We start from the raw sequence: 14,148 nt of genomic DNA, 5'->3' as shown, positions 1-14,148 counted from the left end.
AGAAGTCTTTTCAATACTTGAGTGTACAAAGAGTAACAGGGGGACTGGGTCAGAGGCTTTAATTAAAATGCATTCTAAGAGTGCTAAGGTTAAAAGCTAACAGTATAAAGGACATAATATATAATCAAATTGTGAAAATCATATTTATTAGTAAAAATCAACTCTGACAAAGCACCACAAGATGCCAATGTGGCTTTCTAAAAATGACTCATTTACTATTCTTTGCACACTTAGCAACATTTTTTTTACTAACACTTGAAACAATTTAACTGAATTATAAACTAAAAAGAGAGTTTCTGGTAATATTTACTGTGCATTATTTGAATCTACACAGCTGGTGTTTTTATACAGCAAGGCCGAAAAACAGAGCATAGTATAAAAATGGAAGTATTTCTATTATTAAATAATTGGAAGTTAAATATAGTAACTTGATCATGGTCATAATGTGCACATGTGATGAGAATTAATCAGCAAAAACTGGCATATGTCTGCTATTTTTTCATCCTTTTTTAAGTCCGCTTATAAAATTCATGGTTATACAGTCATGGCCGAAATTATCAGCACCCCTGGAATTTTCCCAGAAAATGCACTATTTCTCCCAGAAAATTGTTGCAATTACAAATGCTTTGGTATACACATTTTTATTACCTTTATGTGCATTGGAACAACACAAAAACACAGAGAAAAAAAGCCAAATCTGACATCCATGTCACACAGGTATTTATTATATGCCTTTAAAACATCAGGTGTAAGGCACACAGGTAAAGATATCACAAAGGGACATTTTAAATCTTCTTCTTCCAGCTGCTCCTGCAGCCACAGAGGATCATCTCCTTCCATATCTTTCTGTCCTCTGCATCTTGTTCTGTTACACTTATCCCCTGCCTGTCATCTCTCACAATATCCATAAACCTTCGCTTAGGCCTTCCTCTTTTCCTCTTCCTTGGCAGCTCATTCCTTAGCATCCTCCTCCCAATATACTCAGCATCTCTCCTCTGCACATGTCCAAATCAACGCAATCTCACCTCTCTGACTTTGTTTCTCAACCGTCCAACCTGACCCAACCCTCTAATGTACTCATTTCTAATCCTATCCATCCTTGTCACACCCAGTGCAAATCTTAACATCTTTAACTCTGCTACCTCCAGTTCTGTCTCCTGCTTTCTGGTCAGTGCCACCGTCTCCAACCCATATAACATAGCTGGTCTCATTACTGTCCTGTAGACCTTCCCTTTCACTCTTGATGATACCCACCTGTCATAAATTACTCCTGACACTGTTCTCCAACCATTCCATCCTGCCTGCACTCTCTTTTTCACCTCTCTTCCACAATCCCCATTACTCTGTATTGTTGATCCCAAGTATTTAAACTCATCCAACCACCAAATCTACTCCTTGCATCCTCACCATTCCACTGACTTCCCTCTCATTTACACACATGTATTCTGTCTTGTTCCTAGTGAGCTTCATTCATATCCTCTCTAGAGCATGTCATCACCTCTCCAGGGTCTCCTCAACCTGGCTCCCTACTATCGCTACAGATCACAATGTCATCAGCAAACATCATAGTCCATGGGGACTCCCGTCTAATCTCATATGTCAACCTGTCCATCACCATTGCAAATAAGAAATGGCTCAGAGCCGATCCCTGATGTAATCCCACCTCCACCTTGAATGTGTCTGTCACTCTTACCGCAGACCTCACCACTGTCACACTTCCCTCGTACATATCCTGTACAACTCTTACATACTTCTCTGCCACTCCTGACTTCTTCATACAATACCACAGCTCCTCTCAAGACACCCTGTCATATGCTTTCTCCAGGTCCACAAAGACACAATACAACTCCTTCTGGCCTTCTCGATACTTCTCCATCAACATCCTCAGAGCAAACATCACATCTGTGGTGCTCTTTCTTGGCATGAAACCATATTACTGCTCACTAATCATCACCACACTTCTAAACCAAGTTTCCAGTACTCTTTCCCATAACTTCATGCTGTGGTTCATCAATTTCATCCCCCTGTAGCTATTACAGTCCTGCACATCCCCCTTATTCTCAAATATTGGCACCAGTACACTTCTTCTCCACTCCTCAGGCATCCTCTCACTTTCCAAGATTCCATTAAACAATCTGGTTAAAAACTCCACTGCCATCTCCCCTAAACACCTCCATGCTTCCACAGGTATGTCATCTGGACCAGCAGCCTTTCCATTCTTCATCCTCTTCATAGCTGTCCTTACTTCCGGTTTGCTAATCCATTGCACTTCCTGATTCACTATCTCCACATCATCCAATCTCTTCTCTCTCTCGTTCTTTTTATTTATCAGCCTCTCAAAGTACTCTTTCCATCTGCTCAACACACTTGCCTTGCTTGCGAGTATGTGTCCATCTTTATCCTTTATCACCCTAACCTGCTGCACATCTTTCCCTCCCCAACCTCTCATACAACTCATCATATGCCTTTTCCTTAGCCTTTGCCATCTCTCTCTTCACCTTGCACCTTATCTCCTTGTACTCTTGTCTACTTTCTGTATTTCTCTGACTATCCCACTTCTTCTTCGCCATCCTCTTCCTCTGTATACTCTCCTGTACTTGTCCATTCCACCACCAGGTTTCCTTTTCCTATTTCCTCTCTCCAGATGTCACACCAAGCACCCTTCTTGCTGTCACCCTTACTACATCTGCTGTAGTTTCCCAACTGTCTGGTAACTCTTCACTACCACCCAGTGCCTGTCTCACCTTCTCCCTAAAAGCAATCTTGTAGTCTTCCTTTTTCAACTTCCACCATTTGATCCTTGGCTCTCCCATCACTCTCTTCCTCTTCTTGATTTCCAGCGTCATCCTACAGACCACCATCCTATGGTGCTTAACTACACTTTCCCCTGCCACCACTTTGCAGTCTTCAACCTCCTTCAGATGGACTCTTCTGCATAGGATGTAATCTACCTGTATGCATCTTCCTCCACTCTTGTAAGTAACCCTATGTTCCTCCCTCTTCTTAAAATATGTATTCACCACAGCCATGTCCATCCTTTTGGCAAAATCCACTATCATCTGACCTTTCCAGCAGGACATTCCTCTCCTTGACATCATACCTACCCATCACCTCCTCATCTCCTGTGTTCCCTTCACCAACATGTCCATTGAAATCCGCTCAAATCACCACTGTCTGTCCCTTTGAGTACACTGTTCATCACTTCATCCAGCTCACTCCAAAAATCTTCTTTCTCCTCCATTGCACACCCAACTTGCGGGGCATATGCACTAACAACATTCACACCTCCAATTGCTAACTTCATAATCATTAATCTGCCTGACATTCTTTTCACCTCCAAAACACTCCTTCAGTATAACCCCTACTCTAATTTTCCTCCCATCCACACCATGATAGAACAATTTCAATCTCCCTCCGATCCACCTGGCCTTACTCCCTTTCCCTTACTCTCTTACAAAAGGAAATTTTAAATAAATTATTTAACTGGAATATATTTGTGTTGTGAAATGTTTGTAAACTCTACAAAGAATACATATTAGGTGCTATAATGATGCAGCTCTTCATTATCGCAACACTGTGTATCTGTTTATTAGTTAATAGTAGTCATCTATTTAGATTAATTTTGGACTTTCAATGAAGGATTATTCATCAATAAAGTCATTTGTTTAGAGTTAAATAGAAACATTATGAAGCTACAATAACCCCATTCAATAAGATGTTTACTGTATTGAATCATATTAGGATGCAGTATAACACAGTGGTTATTGCCGTTTATTCAAAGCTGTTGGGGAGCAGAATCTGATCTTCTGCTTTGCATCTGATGATAACAAAACAAGTATGCTTTTATTCAAGAATACAACCAAAGAATAAGAAATCATTCAATTTACATGTTGCTGTCCATGAGTAAAACCCCATGCCCAAATATCAATTACACAAAGTCAACGTGTCTGTTTGGCTGGTGCAGAGGTAAGAACTGCTGCCTTGTAATGAAGAGATTACAGGTTTGAGCCCGGGTTCTCCCCATTTTGAGTAGTGAGCTGCTATTATTATTACTATTATATAATAAAAACATGAATTTAATTTAAGCCTATATTTGTCAAGAAACTCCACCTTTGACTCTGCAGTAAGCTTCAGCTTGGTTATCTCAGTCAACTAAATACAAAAAGACAGAAATAGCCCAGCCCATTTATTGAATGTGTGGTTATTCTGCCAATGTAAATAGCTTTCACCTTGAACAGACAGAAAGTGCTAGAATGCAACTGAGACACATTTTACAAAACATTCATATATGTACATATACAGATATACATGTTTCTACAATCCTTCTGCTATGTAAGCACAATATCCATTTCTTAATATTCATCAAAAAATAAATTTTAAGCTGAAATGAAAACTAAAGTTAAATGATTCTGTCAAAATAAAAAATAACTGAGGTACAGTATATGGCCAAAATTATGTGGACATCCTCCAAATAACTGAGTTCAGCACACCCACTCAAGTATATAGCCATGTAATCTCCATTGACACACTCACAGAAGAATGGGCCATACTAAAAAGCTTATTGACTTTAAACTGTCATAAGATGCCAAATTTGCCAGAAGTCAGTGCATGAAATTTCTGCTTTGCTAGATGTGCCCTGTCGACTAAAAGTGCTTTTGTCATGAAGTGAAAGTATCTGGGGGCAACAACAGCTCAGCCATGAAGTGACAGACCACACAAACTCACAGCACAAGGCTGCTAAGTGTTGAAGCGCATAGCACATAAAAATTGCCAACCTTCAAACTGCCTCTGGAAGCAACATCAGCATAAGAACTGTGTGTCAGCAACTTCATAAAATGTGCTTCCTTGGCACGCATGCTGCCACTGGACACTGGAGCAGTGGAAACGTTTTCTCTGGAGTTATGAATCACACTTCACTGGCAGGCACTATGATGGATGAATCTGGGTTTGGAGGATGACAGGAGAACTTTCCGTAATGCAAAGTGGTTGCAAAGGTTTGGTGGAGAAGGGATAATGGTCTGGGCTGTCTTTCAGGGTATGGGCTAGGCCTCTTAGTTCCAGTGAAAAGCACCATGCAAAAAAAACACTTTTTAGACAACTGTGCATTTCCAGCTTTGTGGCAAAAGTTTGGAGAAGGTTTGTTTCTGTTACAGCATGATTGTGTTCCTGTGCACAAAGCCAGGCCCTGAAAGACATGGTTTGACAACTTTGGTGTGAAAGAACTGGCCTGCATAGAGCCCTGACCTCAAACCTATTGGACACCTTTGGGAATAGCAATTGCAAGCCAGGTCTTCTTGACGAAAATCAGTACCTATCCTCACTTACTTGGAACCAATTAGTAAATGGAGAAGACAGACAGCCTATGCAGACCCCCCAAAAAGACAGTGATTTAACAGAGAATTGAACGCATGTATAATATACTATTTAAAATACTACATAATTTTAGTAGATGAGGAAAACAAATATAAATTAAAACACCTGCACATTTTGGCTGAAACAACGCACGCAAACTTTCTTTATATAAATACAACGCCTGTAATAAAATTGATGAGAATAATGTAAAATATATTTTTTGCTGTAAAATTATTTTTATTACATGTCAGCCCTGGAAGCACTCTTTTTTGTGATCAAAATTTTATTAATTATAATCGATTTGCCTTGTACCTTGGTTGGTCTAATAAAGATAGCATCTTATTAAATAGGTGCTATATTACACCAGAACCAGTGGGCTTGATATGCTGTCATGAGTTCTCTGGTGAAGTGCAAGGATTCCTTACAATTAAATCATATTTGTCCTTGAAACACAACACCAGGGGTAAAAAAGGATTGTAAATTATGTACAAGATTTGTAACAACTTACTAAGTATGACTGTCACTATTGTATTAAAACTCTGCTTTGACATTTCACTTCCAAGTAATGTGCTTTTTATTGTTTCATCCTAGGAACCTTAATCTGCTAACTACGTAATCACTCTTATTTGTAATATAGACTTCTTCTTAAACAACTGGATACTGAGAAACCTGTTGTAAATACAATGAAAAATAAAATCATAATCAACAAACCAAACTTTGAAAAATGGACACTAGATTAGTTCTAAATAAAATACTTTTGCCTCAAGTCAGCACTAGTACATCTGGTGGTTTCATGAAGAACACGAACATATTAAAAAACAGAATGCACCTCATGTCTGAATATGGTGAGTGACAGTAAATGCTTTAGGACTGGGTTAAGTTAGGTAGGTAACATGCTAGCTAATTTTAGCTAAAAAAATTCAGTTATCAAATCAGATTGGAAACTTATACAGTATCAGTGGCTCTTTAATTGCAGTCCATGACCCAGAAGAATCTGTCTCTCGACGGCTTTGCAGGCGGGGGTTCAAGGCTAGAACACCTCCATCGGCACAGGCGAGCATTCAAATCCAGAACCGATTCGACCCTCTCCGCGTCCCCAGTCTGCCTTCAACCCCGGGTGATGTAATCGTGGTAGGTGATTCGATTGTACGAAACCTGAATATCACGTGCCCTAATCGAAAATCCTTTGTTTCTTGTTTTCCCGGTGCTCGAGTTCGAGATGTGATGAGGCGGGCGCCGACCTTCTACCAGAAGCACAAGAGGGCAATTGGATCCATCATTCTACATGCCGGTGTAAACGACATAAGGCACCGAGAGTCGGAGGTTCTCAAGGCTGACTTCGCAGCACTAGTTGAAGACATGAAGGAGAGGACCCCATCCGCAAAAATCTTCATCTCGGGTCCACTACCTCTCGTCAGACGATCGAATGAATACTACAGTCGTCTGCTGGGTTTAAACAACTGGCTGAGAGGCTTCTGCGAGAATCAAGACATCGGGTTTATAGACAACTGGGATCTTTTTGGGAAAGGCCGCTTCTTCAAGCGGGATGGACTGCATCCGAATAGATTTGGCGCCCGGGTCCTCTCCGAAAACATCGCTAAGGTAATTCGTCTATCTTGACTGTCTACTTCTACTGTTAACCCCTTACGTAATGCTACTGCTTTGATAGGACATAATGGCTTAACAGAGTCTTCCGTTAAAGTGCACATCATTAATAATCTAATAACAAATCTTAATGCACGTAAAAAATCTAGGCAGTGCGGCATAAACACCAATAATTTAATTGAAATTACTACTTCAGATCAACACTGCATTAAGACTATAAAAACGGATTGTAGATTACATAAAAAATACACACAGAGGCGTTAACAAAAATAACTTAATTTTTGTTCCGATTACCAATAACACGCATAAAATTCAGCTCTGCCCTTCAGAAACATTAAATATGGCACTATTAAATGTTAGAGCTTTAACTAACAAGACATTTTTTATAAACGATCTTATTAGTGATAGAAAGATTGATTTTATTGCTAAATGAAACATGGCTTAATTCAATGGGCGGCAGTTTTAATCGAATCTGCGCCTCCGGATTACAGTTTTACTCGTGCAGACCGCCAGGGGAAAAAGGGGGGCGGATTGGCAAACATTTACTCGAGCGATTAAAATGTAAAGATGTTAGTTTTGGTAAATTTAAGTCCTTTGAGTATCTCGCCGTTGTTATTCATGGAGATTCTCACGTTCTCGTATTATCCGTGTATAGACCTCCTAAATATAACGCGTCTTTCCTTGAGGAATTCTCTGACTTAATGTCAATTTTAGTTACAAACTATGACGCACTCTTAATAGTCGGCGACTTTAACTTTCATGTCGACAATCAGTGTGACCAAAAGGTAAAGAATTCATGAACCTCCTGGACTCTTTTGATTTGAGGCAGCTCGTTAATCAGCCTACACATAAAGCAGGTCATACGTTAGACTTAGTGATTACTAAAGGACTTAAAGTTGATATAAAGCAGGTCACTGATATGGTCTATCAGACCATTTCCTTCTACTATTTAATATAGAAATAAAGATAGAAAACATCATGAGAAGCATTTTGTTAAAAACGCTTCTTTGACTCATCAGCAGCTTTAAAGCTTACAACTATTCTAAGCAATCAGTCCGTTTATAATGCCAACTATAATAGCGAGGATAATGTAAATAGTAAAGTGGAAAACTTTAATTCTAAAGTAAGAACTGCTGTTGACATAGTTGCACCTGAAAAGACAGTTAAAAATCCTCTAGTATTGTTATTCCATGGAAGACCCAAAGAGTGTCTGATTTAAAAGAACATGTCGTAGAGCTGAGCGTAAATGGAGGAAAACTAAACTAACTATCCATTATGAGATATTGAAGGTTAAAATAACAGAATACAATAACACTGTCCGTCTTGAGAGGCTGCTATTTCTCTAATATTATAAATAACAATGCTAGTAATCCCAGAGTCTTATTTTCAACAATTGATCGTCTGTTAAACCCAGGTAACACAAAGGAATGCCCCCAGAATACTTCCAGTGAAACCTGTGAGAACATTGCTGTATTTTTCAATCAAAAATTAATGATATTAGAGATAACATAGTATATCTCCCCAACACTGCAGAACCTCCAAAGCCCCGGTACTCCATTATAAACAAATTAAATGCTTTCACCAGGATAGATTTACCTGAATTACATAGTATAATCTCTCAACTGAAACCCTCCACCTGCGTCCTTGACCCAATACCAACCAGGTTTTTCAAAGAAATATCAGGCGCTAATTGACAATATTCTGGACATAGTTAATTGTCATTAGATACGGGGTCTTTCCAGACTGTCTTAAGACTGCTGTAGTTAAACCCCTGCTCAAGAAAATAATCTTGACCCCTCTGCCTTTGAAAATTTTAGACCCATCTCTAACCTGCCCTTCTTAAGTAAAATTCTAGAGAAGGCAGTCATTATGCAGTTAAATGACCACCTCAATAAACATGCTATTCTTGATAAATTTCAGTCAGGCTTCAGAACAAATCACAGCACAGAAACTGCACTTGTTAAAGTAATAAATGACTTGCGGTAAATGCAGACAGAGGCCATTTATCTGTTCTCATCCTCTTAGATCTGAGTGCTGCATTTGACACCATTGATCATAATATTCTTAGAAATCGCCTTAGTCAATGGGTGGGCCTCTCTGGAAGTGTCTTAAATTGGTTTGAATCCTACCTGGCAGGAGAAAATTCTTTGTGAGTTGTGGTAATCAAATCTCAAAGACACATGATATCCGATATGGTGTTCCACAAGGCTCTATCCTGGGTCCGCTGTTATTCTCAATCTACATGCTTCCGTTAGGTCAGATTATCTCAGGTTACAACGTGAGCTACCACAGCTATGCTGATGACACACAGCTGTACTTATCAATAGCACCTGATGACTCCGACTCTTTGATACACTAACACAATGTCTTACTGGTATTTCTGAATGGATGAATAGTAATTTTCTCAAACTAAATAAAGAGAAAACTGAAATTTTAGTAATTGGCAATAATGGATTCAGTGAGGTTATCAGAAATAAACTTGATGCACTAGGATTAAAAGTTAAGACGGAAGTAAAAATTTAGGGGTAACCGTTGACTGTAATCTGAATTTTAAATCGCATATTCATCAGACCACTAGGACAGCATTTTTCACTTAAGAAACATAGCTAAAGTTAGACCTCTTATATCATTGAAAGATGCTGAGAAATTAATTCACGCTTTTGTTTTCAGTAGACTAGATTACTGTAACGCACTCCTCTCAGGACTACCCAAAAAGACATAAATCATTTGCAACGAGTGCAGAATGCAGCTGCTAGAATCCTAACTGGGAAAAGAAAATCCAACACATTTCTCCAGTTTTGATGTCACTACACTGGTTGCCTGTGTCATTCAGGATTGACTTTAAAATACTGCTTATGGTTTATAAAGCCTTAAATAATCTCGCTCCATCTTATATATCGGAATGCCTGACACGTTATATTCCAAATCGTAACCTTAGATCTTCAAATGAGTGTCTCCTTATAATTCCAAAAGCTAAACTTAAAAGAAGTGGTGAGGCGGCCTTCTGCTGTTATGCACCTAAAATCTGGAATAGCCTGCCAATAGGAATTCGCCAGGCAAATACAGTAGAGCACTTTAAAACACTGCTGAAAACACATTACTTTAACATGGCCTTTTTATAACTTCACTTTAACTTAATACTGATACTCTGTATGTTCAATTCTTCATAATAACTATTCACAGTGGCTCCAAAATCCATACTGACCCCTACTCTCTCTTCTGTTTCTTTTTCTGGTTTCTTTGTGGTGGCGGCCTGCACCACCACCACCTACTCAAAGCATCATGATGCTCCAACATTGATGGACTGAAAGCCAGAAGTCTACGTGACCATCATCATCAGGTCCTTCCATGAAAACCCTAAATACAAAGAGGACTGTTTGATTTATGTTAGGTAGATTGCCCAGAGGGGACTGGGCGGTCTCTTGGTCTGGAACCCCTACAGATTTTATTTTTTTCTCCAGCTTTGGAGTTTTTTTTTTTTTCTGTCCACCCTGGCCATCGGATCTTACTCTTATTCTATGTTAATTAATGTTGACTTATGTTTATTTTTTATTGTGTCTTCTATTTTTCTATTCATTTTGTAAAGCACTTTGAGCTACATTTTTTTGTATGAATATGTGCTATATAAATAAATGTTGATTGATTGATTGATTGCAATTTGGTAGTTATAATATCTTGTAAGTTGCTCGGCTACATCAGTCCATTGTAACCAGTACATACATACTCAGGTATTTATAATCAGGCTGCTTCCAGATATCCAAGCTAATAAACGAACTTGGGTCACCAAGGAATGTGCTCCACGGTGGTAGGTTTAGGCCGACTATCCAAATTTTCTGGGGAAAACTGTATGTACAATTTGATTAACTCTGTTGTGCACTGGCATGAGGAAAAGATTTGGAATGTTCCAACAAGACTAATGAACATGTGAAAACTGTATTAATGATTGTAGCTGCGTTTTTCCAAAGTTACCAAAGTTCAGCAGCTCTGACTCAAAAAAATGGGATTCAACAAAAGCCTAACGTGCAGAAATGATTCCACAGACAAAATATCTTAGTTTTTAAAAGTTTAGTTAAGTTTCCAAGTAAAACAGTTCACACAAAAAAAGAACATTAAAATAGCAAAAAAGGAAAAAAATCATGTTAAGAAAAGTTCAGTTCTAAGCTTAAGCTTGTTACATCTCAAATCGTTACTATTTACTTAACATTTCTGAACCATTTCAAAACAGTCAGAAAACTGTATGCTTATCTCATTTCTGTGTTGAAAATGGGTCTTTCAAGTCTCTCTTTACTGGGACCTGTTCTAAATACAACTGAGCTTATTATCACATTGTTTCTCAGTTATAGTAAGAAGGTTCTATCTCTTACTAACCTATAGGGGGAAAAGACTATACCATAAGCTATGACTATGGAAGAAATTTATATTCTATTCAAAATTAAGCAAACATTAAATATGAGTTTAACTCAAAACAGATTGGCTCTTACAATGACCAAGAGAAAAACTATATGCAAGCCTTCATCACTGTTTCTTACACTCCTGTATTAATGATAAACAGGAAATCAATAAGCATGCCTCCTTCACAGCTTTTTAGAACATGGGAGGACTGTGAGAGTGCATTGTCAGGTACTGAAAAGTCATTGAGTGAGCGAGAGAGAGAGAGAGTGGCAGAGCAGTCGTTAGCCGAGCAGAAGAGTGAAAAATCTGTGCTCTAGGCGTATATAGTCCCTGTTGATTTATTGAAGGAGTGCATTTGGTGGTGGTGGAGTCCTTAGGGATCCGAGGTATGCTAAGTGTGTGAGAAGGAAAACAGGAGGACACCTGACCCTAAGCGGTTTAGCAGATGTTGACAGTAGCAGCCAAGATGTTGGTCAGTAAGGAGGGCTGCAGTTGCTAGAATCTCCACTGGCTGAACGAGCTATGGGAGAGCTGGGGAGACAGAGAGGAAGTAACACTGGGCTCAGATAAAGAAGGACCCAATGACTGTGTTGTTTTACTCTGGTTTTACCCTTGGATATTTAACTCACAGACTCCTCACTCAAACTGTTTTTATGGATTATTTATTTATTATCTATTTACAGAAGATAATTTCATGCACTGCACTATTTGAAACCGTTTAATTGTTGGTTTTTAATATAAGCACTTGGGAGTTTTGTACTAACCCCTTGCTGACTGAATGTGTGCTCATTTGCCAAATATGAATATTAACGGTTCCAGGTTCAAGAGTCTCCCAGAAGCAACCAGGGAGTGTGGAACTAACATAGACTGTTACATGACTGCACATCCTCCCTCACTCCTTAGCCTGGAAATGGAAAGGTGAATAACCTGGGTATCCCTCAAGCCTGGATCTAGACAACTGACAACAGAAATATAGGTCAGAGGATTAAAAAAAAAAAAAAAGGCACAGTACGTGTGTGTGTGTGTGTGTGTGAGAGAGAGAGAGAGAGAGAGACAGATAGTAACAAAATGTTTTAGATTGGTACAGTGCTGATAAGTGGATTAGACATTCCAGTACATTAACAACAAACAATAAATGCACTACAATGCTCTTTATGTATTATAAATTTAGCATAAATAGAGTATGACATTTTTAGAATAAATCTAAAAGCCTGTTCTTATGAAAGTATTATGTATGGTTAATTACAATAAAATAAGCTTAGATAAAATTTTCACAAATGTGACATATTTGATCATTCTTATTACATTTTACAACACATTTTTACACATGCAGCACCATGTACCCACACTTTCTCGAACAAAGCAAATAACCTGTCAGGATTGCATAAATGTTCCCTTTGTTGTATTTTGAAATTATGGGGGTAACATCACACTCACCTCTATTTTGCTTGTTTAAACTTTATGGCAGACTTCAACTCTGGTGTTACACTATGAATTTTGACTGCCAATTTCTGCAGCTCTCCTTAAGAGAAGTCTGTGATGACTTTATGGAAAGTGCCTTAAGATAAAAAGAATGTCACTGGAATGTGGGAGATAATTAAGAATACTCAAAGGGGAACCTGCCCTGGACTTTAGAGCCATGAAGTAAAACCACCTTGTGATTTTGAGGTACAATTTTACTTTATATGAATCATATGATTTTCATTTTGAACTTGTTATTAATTTGTATCACTGTTTCTATTCAAGGACATTGCCATCATTGTGTAGAATTTTCCTAATTTCCCAATTCTTAATTTCCTTTAAGCAGTCTACCTTTTTGAATTTTTCAATATTCTTTATTTTCAGTGATGTGATTAGCTATTTCTCTCCTTCATTATATTTATTACAATTATCCTTTCTCTTCCATTTATAAGTAACATATTTCCTCATTCACTTTCTTGACCTCAGAGTACAGTCTCTTCCTCTGAAATCACTTTTTTCTTTGTCTTCTTAACCGGCATATTAACCTATTATAAAATTATTGAAAACAGATGTCCACATAAAATTGCAATACATTTATTAATATTGAAAGAATATCGGTGTTCATTTTATGAAAGTAACTCATTAGACAATCAGAGAAATTTACAACACTATTCAATGGGTTATTTTCAAGATATTTTAAGTTTGCATTTGAGGAGGTCTACTCGAAACATTCTTGTGTGAATTATATACTATGGGCAGGACACTAACAAGAAAAGAAAGAAAATAGTCAATAATTAATTTCAGAAAAGTAAGAAAGACAGGAAACCTGTCTAATTTAGCATGGCTCTTCTCAGCTTTCAGCACTGGTGTATAAAATCATCCATTAATTTTTCAAACCTAGTTTTTCCATTACAGTGAAGCAAGGATCAAGAATATTTGCTTCCAGCAATGGGTGTTGGGCAGAAACCAAGACCAAATGAGAAACCAGTCCATGGTCCAACTATACACATACTCAACCCCACTAATAATGGCAACCTGAAACTTTCATTATTTTCTCATTACATGCACTCACTGTTTATCAGGAAACTACTACTTAAACAATGCAGAGAATTTTTTTGGAACAAATAGCAAAAAAGCATTGATGTTAGATCAGTTGTGGAGGATGCATGTTCATTACCATGGAAAGGAGCAGTTAACAAATAACATAGGGGACTTAACTTGAGTTTTTATATTTTTCACACTTTATACATGCAGCAAACATGTCAAAAAAAAAAACAATTAGCCGACGTAATCGACAATGTCGACTACAAAAAATAATGAACTTTTTTTCGATTTTTT

The sequence above is a fragment of the Polypterus senegalus genome, chromosome 3 (genome assembly GCF_016835505.1).
Source record: "Polypterus senegalus isolate Bchr_013 chromosome 3, ASM1683550v1, whole genome shotgun sequence".
NCBI lineage: Eukaryota > Metazoa > Chordata > Cladistia > Polypteriformes > Polypteridae > Polypterus > Polypterus senegalus.
This window is presented reverse-complemented; position numbering follows the sequence as displayed.